The 11,206-nt window shown below is 46.7% G+C and overlaps 1 non-coding gene across 1 annotated transcript; it reads right to left on the reverse strand.

Annotated features, from left to right (window-relative positions):
• Positions 1–5,200: 5,200 nt before the first annotated feature.
• TRNAS-CGA (transfer RNA serine (anticodon CGA)) lies at positions 5,201–5,273 on the reverse strand. The gene has a single exon. It is a non-coding gene; the product is annotated as a tRNA-Ser (tRNA).
• Positions 5,274–11,206: the final 5,933 nt, after the last annotated feature.

Genomic DNA, 11,206 nt, shown 5'->3' on the forward strand with positions numbered 1-11,206 from the left:
AGGGGAAATTAGTTGTGCCTAATAAATGGAATGAAGAAACTATAAAAAATGGAAATTAATGTGGATGAAAAAACAGCTTCGCACAGGTTAGAATCGTACCCACAACCTTCGCATTTCGCGTGCGATGCTCTACCAATTGAGCTACCGCGGCGCTGTTTCCCCATCAACTTTCTTGAGTATTTATGTGTATTAGTAAACCTTGGGATTGTTAGCCAGCGCCACCACTCACAGACCTTGCCGGCGGACGTGGAACGTCCTCCTTGCCGCAGGCGTCACGAGAACGTGATCTTTTGGGGTGAAGGCAACTGGTCAATAAACCCACATATGCTACCTGAAGTCATCAATGTTGCCGGATTCGAGACCCTCGTTATGTAATTTACGAGAAGAAAGGGGGTTAACCGAGGGGCCCGATATTTATTAGTCATATCATGAGAAGCCAACAAGCACTGACACCATGGACAACATAGGGCAAATTCGTTGTGCTTAATAAATCTAATGAAGAAACGATAAATAATATAAATAAAGTGGATGAAAAAACAACCTGCCGCTGGTGGGAACCGAACCTACAACGTTCGCATTTCGCGTGCAATGCTCTATCCATTGAGCTACCGCGTCACTGTTTCCCCATCAACTTTCTTGGATATTTATGTCTACTGGTAAACCCTGGGAGTGTTAGCCAGCGCCACCACTCACAGACCTTGGCGGTGGAAGTGAAACGTCCTCGTTGACGCTGGCGTCACGAGAACGTGATCTTTTGGAGTGAAGGCAACTGGTCAATAAACCCACATATGCTATCTGAAGGCATCTATGTTGCCGGATTCGACACCCTCGTTATGTATTAAACGAGAAGAAGGGGGTTAACCGAGGGGCCCGATATTTGTTAGTCATATCATGAGAAGCCAACAAGAACTGACACCAAGGACAACATAAGGGAAATTAGTTGTGCCTAATAAATGGAATGAAGAAACGATAAATAACGGAAATTAATGTCGATGAAAAAACAACTTGCCGCAGGTTAGAACCGAACCCACACCCTTCGCATTTCGCGTGCGATGCTCTACCAATTGTGCTACCGCTGCGCTGTTTCCCCATCAACTTTCTTGGGTATTTATGTGTACTATTAAAACCCTGGGAGTGTTAGCCAGCGCCACCAGTCACAGACCTTAGCGGCGGACGTGGAACATGCTTGTTACCGCAGGCGTCACCAGAACGTCATCTTTTTGGGTGAAGGCAACTGGTCAATAAATCCACATATGCTACCTGAAGGCATCAATGTTGCCCCGATTCGAGACCCTCGTTATGTAATAAACGAGAAGAAAGGGAGTTAACCAAGGGGCCCGATATTTATTTGTCATATCATGAGAAGCCAACAAGCACTGACACCAAGGACAACACAGGGGGAAATTAGTTGTGCTTAATAAATGAAATGAAGAAACGATAAATCATTAGAAATTAAAGTGGATGAAAAAACAACGTGCCGCAGGTGGTAACCGAACCCACAACCTTCGAATTTCGCGTGCGATGCTCTAAGAATTGAGCTACCGCGGCGCTGTTTCCCCATCAACTGTCTTGGGTATTTATGTGCGCTAGTAAACCCTTTGAGTGTTAGCCAGCGCCACCGCTCACAGACCTTGGCGGCGAACGTGGAACGTCCTCCTTGCCGCAGGCATCACGAGAACGTCATCTTTTTGGGTGAAGGCAGCTGGTCAATGAATCCACGTATGCTACCTGAAGTCATCATTGTGGCCGGATTCGAGACCCTCGTTATGTAATAAACGATAAGAAAGGGCGTTAACCGAGGGGCCCGATATTTATTAGTCACATCATGAGAAGCCAACAAGCACTGACACCAAGGACAACTTAAGGGAAATTAGTTGTGCCTAATAAATGGAATGAAGAAACTATAAATAATGGAAAATAATAGGATGAAAAAACAACTTGCCCCAGGTTAAAACTGAACCCACGACGTTCGCATTTCGCGTGCGATGCTCTGCCAATTGAGCTACAGCGGCGCTGTTTCCCCATCAGCTTTCTTGGGTATTTATGTGTACTAGTAAAACCCTGGGAGTGTTAGCCAGTGCTACCACCCACAGACCTTGGCGGCGGACGTGGAAAGTCCTAGTTGCCGCAGGCGTCACGAGTATGTGATCTTTTTGGGTGAAGGCAACTGGTCAATAAACCCACATATGCTACCTGAATGCATCGATGTTGCCGAATTCGAGACCCTCGTTATGTAATAAACGAGAAGGAAGGGAGTTAACGAAGGGCCCCGATATTTATTAGTCATATCATGAGAAGCCAACAAGCACTGACACCAAGGACAACACAGGGGAAATTAGTTGTGCTTAATAAATGGAATGAAGAAACGAAAAATCATTAGAAATTAAAGTGGACGAAAAAACAACTTGCCGCAGGTGGGAACCGAACCCACAACCTTCGAATTTCGCGTGCGATGCTCTAAGAATTGAGCTGCCGCGGCGCTGTTTCCCCATCAACTTTCTTGGGTATTTATGCGTACTAGTAAACCCTGGTAGTGTTAGCCAGCGCAAACACTCACAGACCTTGGCGGTGGACGTGGAAAGTCCTCGTTGCCGCAGGCGTCATGAGAACGTCATCTTTTTGGGTGAAGGCAGCTGGTCAATGAATCCACGTATGCTACCTGAAGTCATCATTGTGGCCGGATTCGAGACCCTCGTTATGTAATAAACGATAAGAAAGGGCGTTAAACCAAGGGGCCCGATATTTATTAGTCATATCATGAGAAGCAAACAAGCACTGACACCAAGGACAACATAGGGGAAATTAGTTGTGCCTAATAAATGGAATGAAGAAACGATAAAAAATGGAAATTAAAGTGGATGAAAAAACAGCTTGGCACAGGTTAGAATCGTACCCACAACCTTCGCATTTCGCGTGCGATGCTCTACCAATTGAGCTACCGCGGCGCTGTTTCCCGATCAACTTTCTTGAGTATTTATGTGTACTAGTAAACCTTGGGATTGTTAGCCAGCGCCACCACTCACAGACCTTGCCGGCGGACGTGGAACGTCCTCCTTGCCGCAGGTGTCACGAGAACGTGATCTTTTGGGGTGAAGGCAACTGGTCAATAAACCCACATATGCTACCTGAAGTCATCAATGTTGCCGGATTCCAGACCCTCGTTATGTAATAAAGGAGAAGAAAGGGGGTTAACCGAGGGGCCCGATATTTATTAGTCATATCATGAGAAGCCAACAAGCACTGATACCAAGGACAACATAGGGGAAATTCGTTGTGCTTAATAAATTGAATGAAGAAAGGATAAATTAATGGAAATTAAAGTGGATGAAAAAACAACTTGCCGCAGGTGGGACCCGAACCCACAACCTTCGCATTTCGCGTGTGATGCTCTACCAATTGAGCTACCGCGGCGCTGTTTCCCCATCAACTTTCTCGGGTATTTATGTGTACTTGTAAACCCCGGGAGTGTTAGCCAGCGCTACCACACACAGACCTTGGCGGCGGATGTAGAAAGTCCTCGTTGCCGAAAGCGCCTCGAGAACGTGATCTTTTTGGCTGAAGGCAACTGGTCAATAAACGCACATATACTACCTGAAGGCATCAATGTTGCCGGATTCGAGACCCTCGTTATGTAATAAACGAGAAGAAAGGGCGTTAAACCAAGGGGCCCGATATTTATTAGTCATATCATGAGAAGCAAACAAGCACTGACACCAAGGACAACATAGTGGAAATTAGTTGTGCCTAATAAATGGAATGAAGAAACGATAAAAAATGGAAATTAAAGTGGATGAAAAAACAGCTTGGCACAGGTTAGAATCGAACCCACAACCTTCGCATTTCGCGTGCGATGCTCTACCAATTGAGGTACCGCTGCGCTGTTTCCCCATCAACTTTCTTGGGTATTTATGTGTACTAGTAAAACCCTGGGAGTGTTAGCCAGCGCCACCACTCACAGACCTTAGCGGCGGATGTGGAAAGTCCTCGTTGCCGAAAGCGCCACGAGAACGTGATCTTTTTGGCTGAAGGCAACTGGTCAATAAACCCAAATATGCTACCTGAAGGCATCAATGTTGCCGGATTCGAGACCCTCGTTATGTAATAAACGAGAAGAAAGGGCGTTAAACCAAGGGGCCCGATATTTATTCGTCATATCATGAGAAGCCAACAAGCACTGACACCATGGACAACATAGGGGAAATTCGTTGTGCTTAATAAATCTAATGAAGAAACGATAAATAATATAAATAAAGTGGATGAAAAAACAACCTGCCGCTGGTGGGAACCGAACCTACAACGTTCGCATTTCGCGTGCAATGCTCTATCCATTGAGCTACCGCGTCACTGTTTCCCCATCAACTTTCTTGGATATTTATGTGTACTGGTAAACCCTGGTAGTGTTAGCCAGCGCCACCACTCGCAGACCTTGGCGGTGGAAGTGAAACGTCCTCGTTGACGCTGGCGTCACGAGAACGTGATCTTTTGGAGTGAAGGCAACTGGTCAATAAACCCACATATGCTATCTGAAGGCATCTATGTTGCCGGATTCGACACCCTCGTTATGTATTAAACGAGAAGAAGGGGGTTAACCGAGGGGCCCGATATTTATTAGTCATATCATGAGAAGCCAACAAGAACTGACACCAAGGACAACATAAGGGAAATTCGTTGTGCCTAATAAATGGAATGAAGAAACGATAAATAATGGAAATTGAAGTGGATGAAAAAACAACTTGCCGCAGGTTAGAACTGAACCCACAACGTTCGCATTTCGCGTGCGATGCTCTGCCAATTGAGCTACAGCGGCGCTGTTTCCCCTTCAACTTTCTTGGGTATTTATGTGTACTAGTAAAACCCTGGGAGTGTTAGCCAGCGCCACCACTCACAGACCTTGGCGGCGGACGCGGAACCTCCTCGTTGACCCAGGCGTCACGAGAATGTGATGTTTTGGGGTGAAGGTAACTGGTCAATAAACCCACATATGCTACCTGAAGGCATCAATGTTGCCGGATTCGAGACCCTCGTTATGTAATAAACGAGAATAAAGGGGGTTTACCGAGGGGCCCGATATTTATTAGTCATATCACGAGAAGCCAACAAGCACTGATACCAACGACAACATAGGGGAAATTCGTTGTGCTTAATAAATGGAATTAAGAAACGATAAAAAATAGAAATTAAAGTGGATGATAAAACAACCTGCCGCAGGTGGGAACCGAACCCACAACCTTCGCATTTCGCGTGCGATGCTCTACCAATTGAGCTACCGCGGCGCTGTCTCCCGATCAACTTACTTGGGTATTTATGTGTGCTAGTAAACCCTGGGAGTGTTAGCCAGCGCCAACACACGCAGACCTTGGCGGCGGACGTGGAATGTCCTCGTTGACGCAGGCGTCACGAGAACGTGATCTTTTGGGGTGAAGGCAACTGGTCAATAAACCCACATATGCTACCTGAAGGCATCAATGTTGCCGGATTCGAGACCCTCGTTATGTAATAAACGAGAAGAAAGGGGGTTAACCGAGGGGCCCGATATTTATTAGTCATATCATGAGAATCCAACAAGCATTGACACCATGGACAACATAGGGGAAATTCGTTGTGCTTAATAAATCTAATGAAGAAACGATAAATTAATATAAATAAAGTGGATGAAAAAACAACCTGCCGCTGGTGGGAACCGAACCTACAACGTTCGCATTTCGCGTGCAATGCTCTATCCATTGAGCTGCCGCGCCACTGTTTCCCCATCAACTTTCTTGGATATTTATGTGTACTGGTAAACCCTGGGAGTGTTAGCCAGCGCCACCACTCACAGACCTTGGCGGTGGAAGTGAAACGTCCTCGTTGACGCTGGTGTCACCAGAACGTGATCTTTTGGGGTGAAGGCAACTGGTCAATAAACCCACATATGCTATCTGAAGGCATCAATGTTGCCGGATTCGAGACCCTCGTTATGTATTAAACGAGAAGAAGGGGGTTAACCGAGGGGCCCGATATTTATTAGTCATATCATGAGAAGCCAACAAGAACTGACGCCAAGGACAACATAAGGGAAATTAGTTGTGCCTAATAAAGGGAATGAAGAAACGATAAATAAGGGAAATTAATGCCGATGAAAAAACAACTTGCCGCAGGTTAGAACCAAACCCACACCCTTCGCATTTCGCGTGCGATGCTCTACCAATTGTGCTAGAGCGGCGCTGTTTCCCCATCAACTTTCTTGGGTATTTATGCGTACTAGTAAACCCTGGGAGTGTTAGCCAGCGCAACCACTCACAGACCTTGGCGGCGGACGTGGAAAGTCCACGTTGCCGCAGGCGTCACCAGAACGTCATCTTTTTGGGTGAAGGCAACTGGTCAATAAATCCACATATGCTACCTGAAGGCATCAATGTTGTCCCGATTCGAGACCCTCGTTATGTAATAAACGAGAAGAAAGGGGTTAACCGAGGGGCCCGATATTTAATAGTCATATCATGAGAAGCCAACAAGCACTGACACCAAGGACAACACAGGGGGAAATTAGTTGTGCTTAATAAATGGAATGAAGAAACGATAAATCATTAGAAATTAAAGTGGATGAAAAAACAACGTGCCGCAGGTGGTAACCGAACCCACAACCTTCGAATTTCGCGTGCGATGCTCTAAGAATTGAGCTACCGCTGCGCTGTTTCCCCATCAACTTTCTTGGGTATTTATGTGCGCTAGTGAACCCTTTGAGTTTTAGCCAGCGCCACCGCTCACAGACCTTGGCGGCGGACGTGGAACGTCCTCCTTGCCGCAGGCATCACGAGAACGTCATCTTTTTGGGTGAAGGCAACTGGTCAATAAATCCACATATGCTACCTGAAGGCATCAATGTTGTCCCGATTCGAGACCCTCGTTATGTAATAAACAAGAAGAAAGGGAGTTAACCAAGGGGCCCGATATTTATTTGTCATATCATGAGAAGCCAACAAGCACTGACACCAAGGACAACACAGGGGGAAATTAGTTGTGCTTAATAAATGCAATGAAGAAACGATAAATCATTAGAAATTAAAGTGGATGAAAAAACAGCGTGCCGCAGGTGGTAACCGAACCCACAACGTTCGCATTTCGCGTGCCATGCTCTACCAATTGAGCTACCGCCGCACTGTTTCCCCATCAACTTTCTTGGGTATTTATGTGTGCTAGTAAACCCTGGGAGTGTTAGCGAGCGCCACCACTCACAGACCTTGGCGGAGGACGTGGAAAGTCCTAGTTGCCGCAGGCGTCACGAGAACGTGATCTTTTTGGGTGAAGGCAACTGGTCAATAAACCCACATTTGCTACCTGAATGCATCGATGTTGCCGAATTCGAGACCCTCGTTATGTAATGAACAAGAAAGGGGGTTAACCGAGGGGCCCGATATTTATTAGTCATATCATGAGAAGCCAACAAGCACAGACACCAAGGACAACATAGGGGAAATTAGTTGTGCTTCATAAATGGAATGAAAAAACGATAAATTAATGGAATAAAGTGGATGAAAAAACAAATTGCCGCAGGTTAGAACCGAACCCACACCCTTCGCATTTCGCGTGCGATGCTCTACCAATTGAGCTACAGCGGTGCTGTTTCCCCATCAACTTTCTTGGGTATTTATGCGTACTAGTAAACTCTGGGAGTGTTAGCCAGCGCAACCACTCACAGACCTTGGCGGCGGACGTGGAAAGTCCTCGTTGCCGCAGGCGTCACGAGAACGTCATCTTTTTGGGTGAAGGCAACTGTTCAATGAACCCACATATGCTACCTGAAGCCATCAATGTTGTCCCGATTCGAGACGCTCGTTATGTAATAAACGAGAAGGAAGGGAGTGAACGAAGGGCCCGATATTTAATAGTCATATCATGAGAAGCCAACAAGCACTGATACCAAGGACAACATAGGGGAAATTCGTTGTGCTTAATAAATGGAATGAAGAAACGATAAATAATGAAAATAAAGTGGATGAAAAAACAACTTGCCGCAGGTTAGAACCGAACCCACAACCTAAGCATTTCGCGTGCGATGCTCTACCAATTGTGCTAGAGCTGCGCTGTTTCCCCATCAACTTTCTAGGGTATTTATGCGTACTAGTAAACCCTGGGAGTGTTAGCCAGCGCAACCACTCACAGACCTTGGTGGCGGACGTGGAAAGTCCTCGTTGCCGCAGGCGTCACCAGAACGTCATCTTTTTGGGTGAAGGCAACTGGTCAATAAACCCACATATGCTACCTGATGGCATCAATGTTGCCCCGATTCGAGACCCTCGTTATTTAATAAACCAGAAGAAAGGGAGTTAACCAAGGGGCCCGATATTTATTAGTCATATCATGAAAAGCCAACAAGCACTGACACTAAGGACAACACAGGGGGAAATTAGTTGTGCTTAAAGGGACCCTGAAACGGTTTTAACGATTTTCTACAAACGTACTGAGTCGTTAGAGTAGGTCCTTCTGATCATTGATTGACACATCTAAGTGCCCCGCGTAAAGCGTGTAATTTATTATAAGGTTTTAAAACTGCACATCGCTGCCGATCGCAGCACACTGCTCGCCGGAATTTTAAGCCGCCCCTACCCACATGACCGAAATCACCCATACGACGTCAGTGGGACGAGCTATCCGATTGGCTGACAAGGGCGCGCGATCGATAATTTTTCCAACTTTATGGTAAACTAATGATCTTCGTAATAGTTGGAATGTTAGTTAATTTGTTTTTATGAAAAGAAAGTAACATAAAGAGAATGCCCAAGAATAATTTTTCAGTACACTTAAGCACTTCCGGCACACAGCAAGTGTCGTCTGCTTGTGTTACAACGTACTCCATTTTGACGAGAGCTCCGCGGTCAGAGTCGGTCTCAGTCTTTTCGCGAGCACTATGATTCGACTTTGTTGCCTTGTGGACTGCAAACGTAGCGACTGGCAATATGTCAAGCTGCGACATCGTGTCCCACTGCAAGGCAGCGTACGAGCGAAGTGGCTGCTGCTCATCGGGCTGCCGCTAACCGATCGGCGCCAGGATTTGCGCGTTTGTGGCCGTCACTTTACACCGGAAGATTACTAACGGAATAGCGTTTCGCGAGTCCGGTATTAGGGCAAACGCAAGAGCAAGGGGACAGAGTCTGGCCGCTTAACTGTGCCGTAACGGGGTCAGCCATGAGATGAGCAGAAGGGCAAATGTGAATAGTCTGCACGGTGCAGCCACCTCGTGGCACAAAGCTCAACCATACACAGTAGCAGCAACGAAGTGTATTCTTCTTTGCTGCTGGTGTGTATTTTTCGCAGGAGTGTAATCATCAACACGTTTTTATAAATGTTTAAAATGTTTTACACTTGGTTAGAGCAATGTTAGCGCTTTGTTTGGCTGGTTAAGCGCTGCGCCAACAAGTGTATGGACCGTGCAGACCGATCAGGCCGCTCACGTACGTCTACGCTAACGTTCCTTCATCAGCTTGAATTCATGCCTCCGGTCATTTGCCGAAATGACCAGCTTGCCTGTGCTTACCGGAATACAAAACACGTTCGGCGCTACGACAGAATGCTCGCAACGCACGCTGCTTCGATAGCTCTCGCTTGGGGTCGACGGCCAAGCGGCTAGCGGAGAGGTCTCGCGCGGGCGGGGGCGGGCTCCAAAACAACCGGAAGTGGAAGATGTGACGTCGCATCGTGACGCTAAACCAGTGAAGGCGGAGCTTAGCCCCGCTCGCTCGGCGAACGAGTTGAGGAGGAAAAGCATACTAGGGAGGAGGGTAACTTTTAATCGCTTGTAGCTCCATTAATACCTAACGCTTCACTTAACTTGTGGTGCGAATGTTCTACTTAAGCTGTACCCTACGCGTCTACAAAATTTGTCCTAACCGTTTCAGGGGCCCTTTAATAAATGGAATGAAGAAACGATAAATCATTAGAAATTAAAGTGGATGAAAAAACAACGTGCCACAGGTGGTAACCGAACCCACAACCTTCGAATTTCGCGTGCGATGCTCTAAGAATTGAGCTACCGCGGCGCTGTTTCCCTATCAACTTTCTTGGGTATTTATGTGTGCTAGTAAACCCTTTGAGTGTTAGCCAGCGCCACCACTCACAGACCTTGGCGGCGGACGTGGAACGTCCTCGCTGACGCAGGCGTCACGAGAATGTGATGTTTTGGGGTGAAGGTAACTGGTCAATAAACCCACATATGCTACCTGAAGGCATCAATCTTGCTGGATTCGAGACCCTCGTTATGTAATTTACGAGAAGAAAGGGGGTTAACCGAGGGGCCCGATATTTATTAGTCATATCATGAGAAGCCAACAAGCACAGACACCAAGGACAACATAGGGGAAATTAGTTGTGCTTCATAAATGGAATGAAAAAACGATAAAATAATGGAAGAAAGTGGATGAAAAAACAAATTGCCGCAGGTTAGAACCGAACCCACACCCTTCGCATTTCGCGTGCGATGCTCTACCAATTGAGCTATAGCGGCGCTGTTTCCCCATCAACTTTCTTGGGTATTTATGCGTACTAGTAAACTCTGGGAGTGTTAGCCAGCGCAACCACTCACAGACCTTGGCGGCGGACGTGGAAAGTCCTCGTTGCCGCAGGCGTCACGAGAACGTCATCTTTTTGGGTGAAGGCAACTGTTCAATGAACCCACATATGCTACCTGAAGCCATCAATGTTGTCCCGATTCGAGACCCTCGTTATGTAATAAACGAGAAGGAAGGGGGTTTACCGAGGGGCCCGATATTTATTAGTCATATCATGAGAAGCCAACAAGCACTGATACCAAGGACAACATAGGGGAAATTCGTTGTGCTTAATAAATGGAATGAAGAAACGATAAATAATGTAAATTAAAGTGGATGAAAACTACTTGCCGCAGGTTAGAACCGAACCCACAACCTTCGCATTTCGCGTACGATGCTCTACCAATTGAGCTACAGCGGCGCTGCTTCCCCATCAACTTTTTTGGGCATTTATGCGTACTAGTAAATCCTGGGAGTGTTAGCCAGCGCCAACACTCACAGACCTTGGCGGCGGACGTGGAACGTCCTCGTTGACGCAGGCGTCACGAGAACGTGATCTTTTGGGGTGAAGGCAACTGGTCAATAAACCCACATATGCTACCTGAAGGCATCAATGTTGCAGGGTTCGAGACCCTCGTTATGTCATAAACGAGAAGAAAGGGCGTTAACCGAGGGGCCCGATA

This window comes from Dermacentor variabilis, chromosome 9 (assembly GCF_050947875.1).
Source record: "Dermacentor variabilis isolate Ectoservices chromosome 9, ASM5094787v1, whole genome shotgun sequence".
NCBI lineage: Eukaryota > Metazoa > Arthropoda > Arachnida > Ixodida > Ixodidae > Dermacentor > Dermacentor variabilis.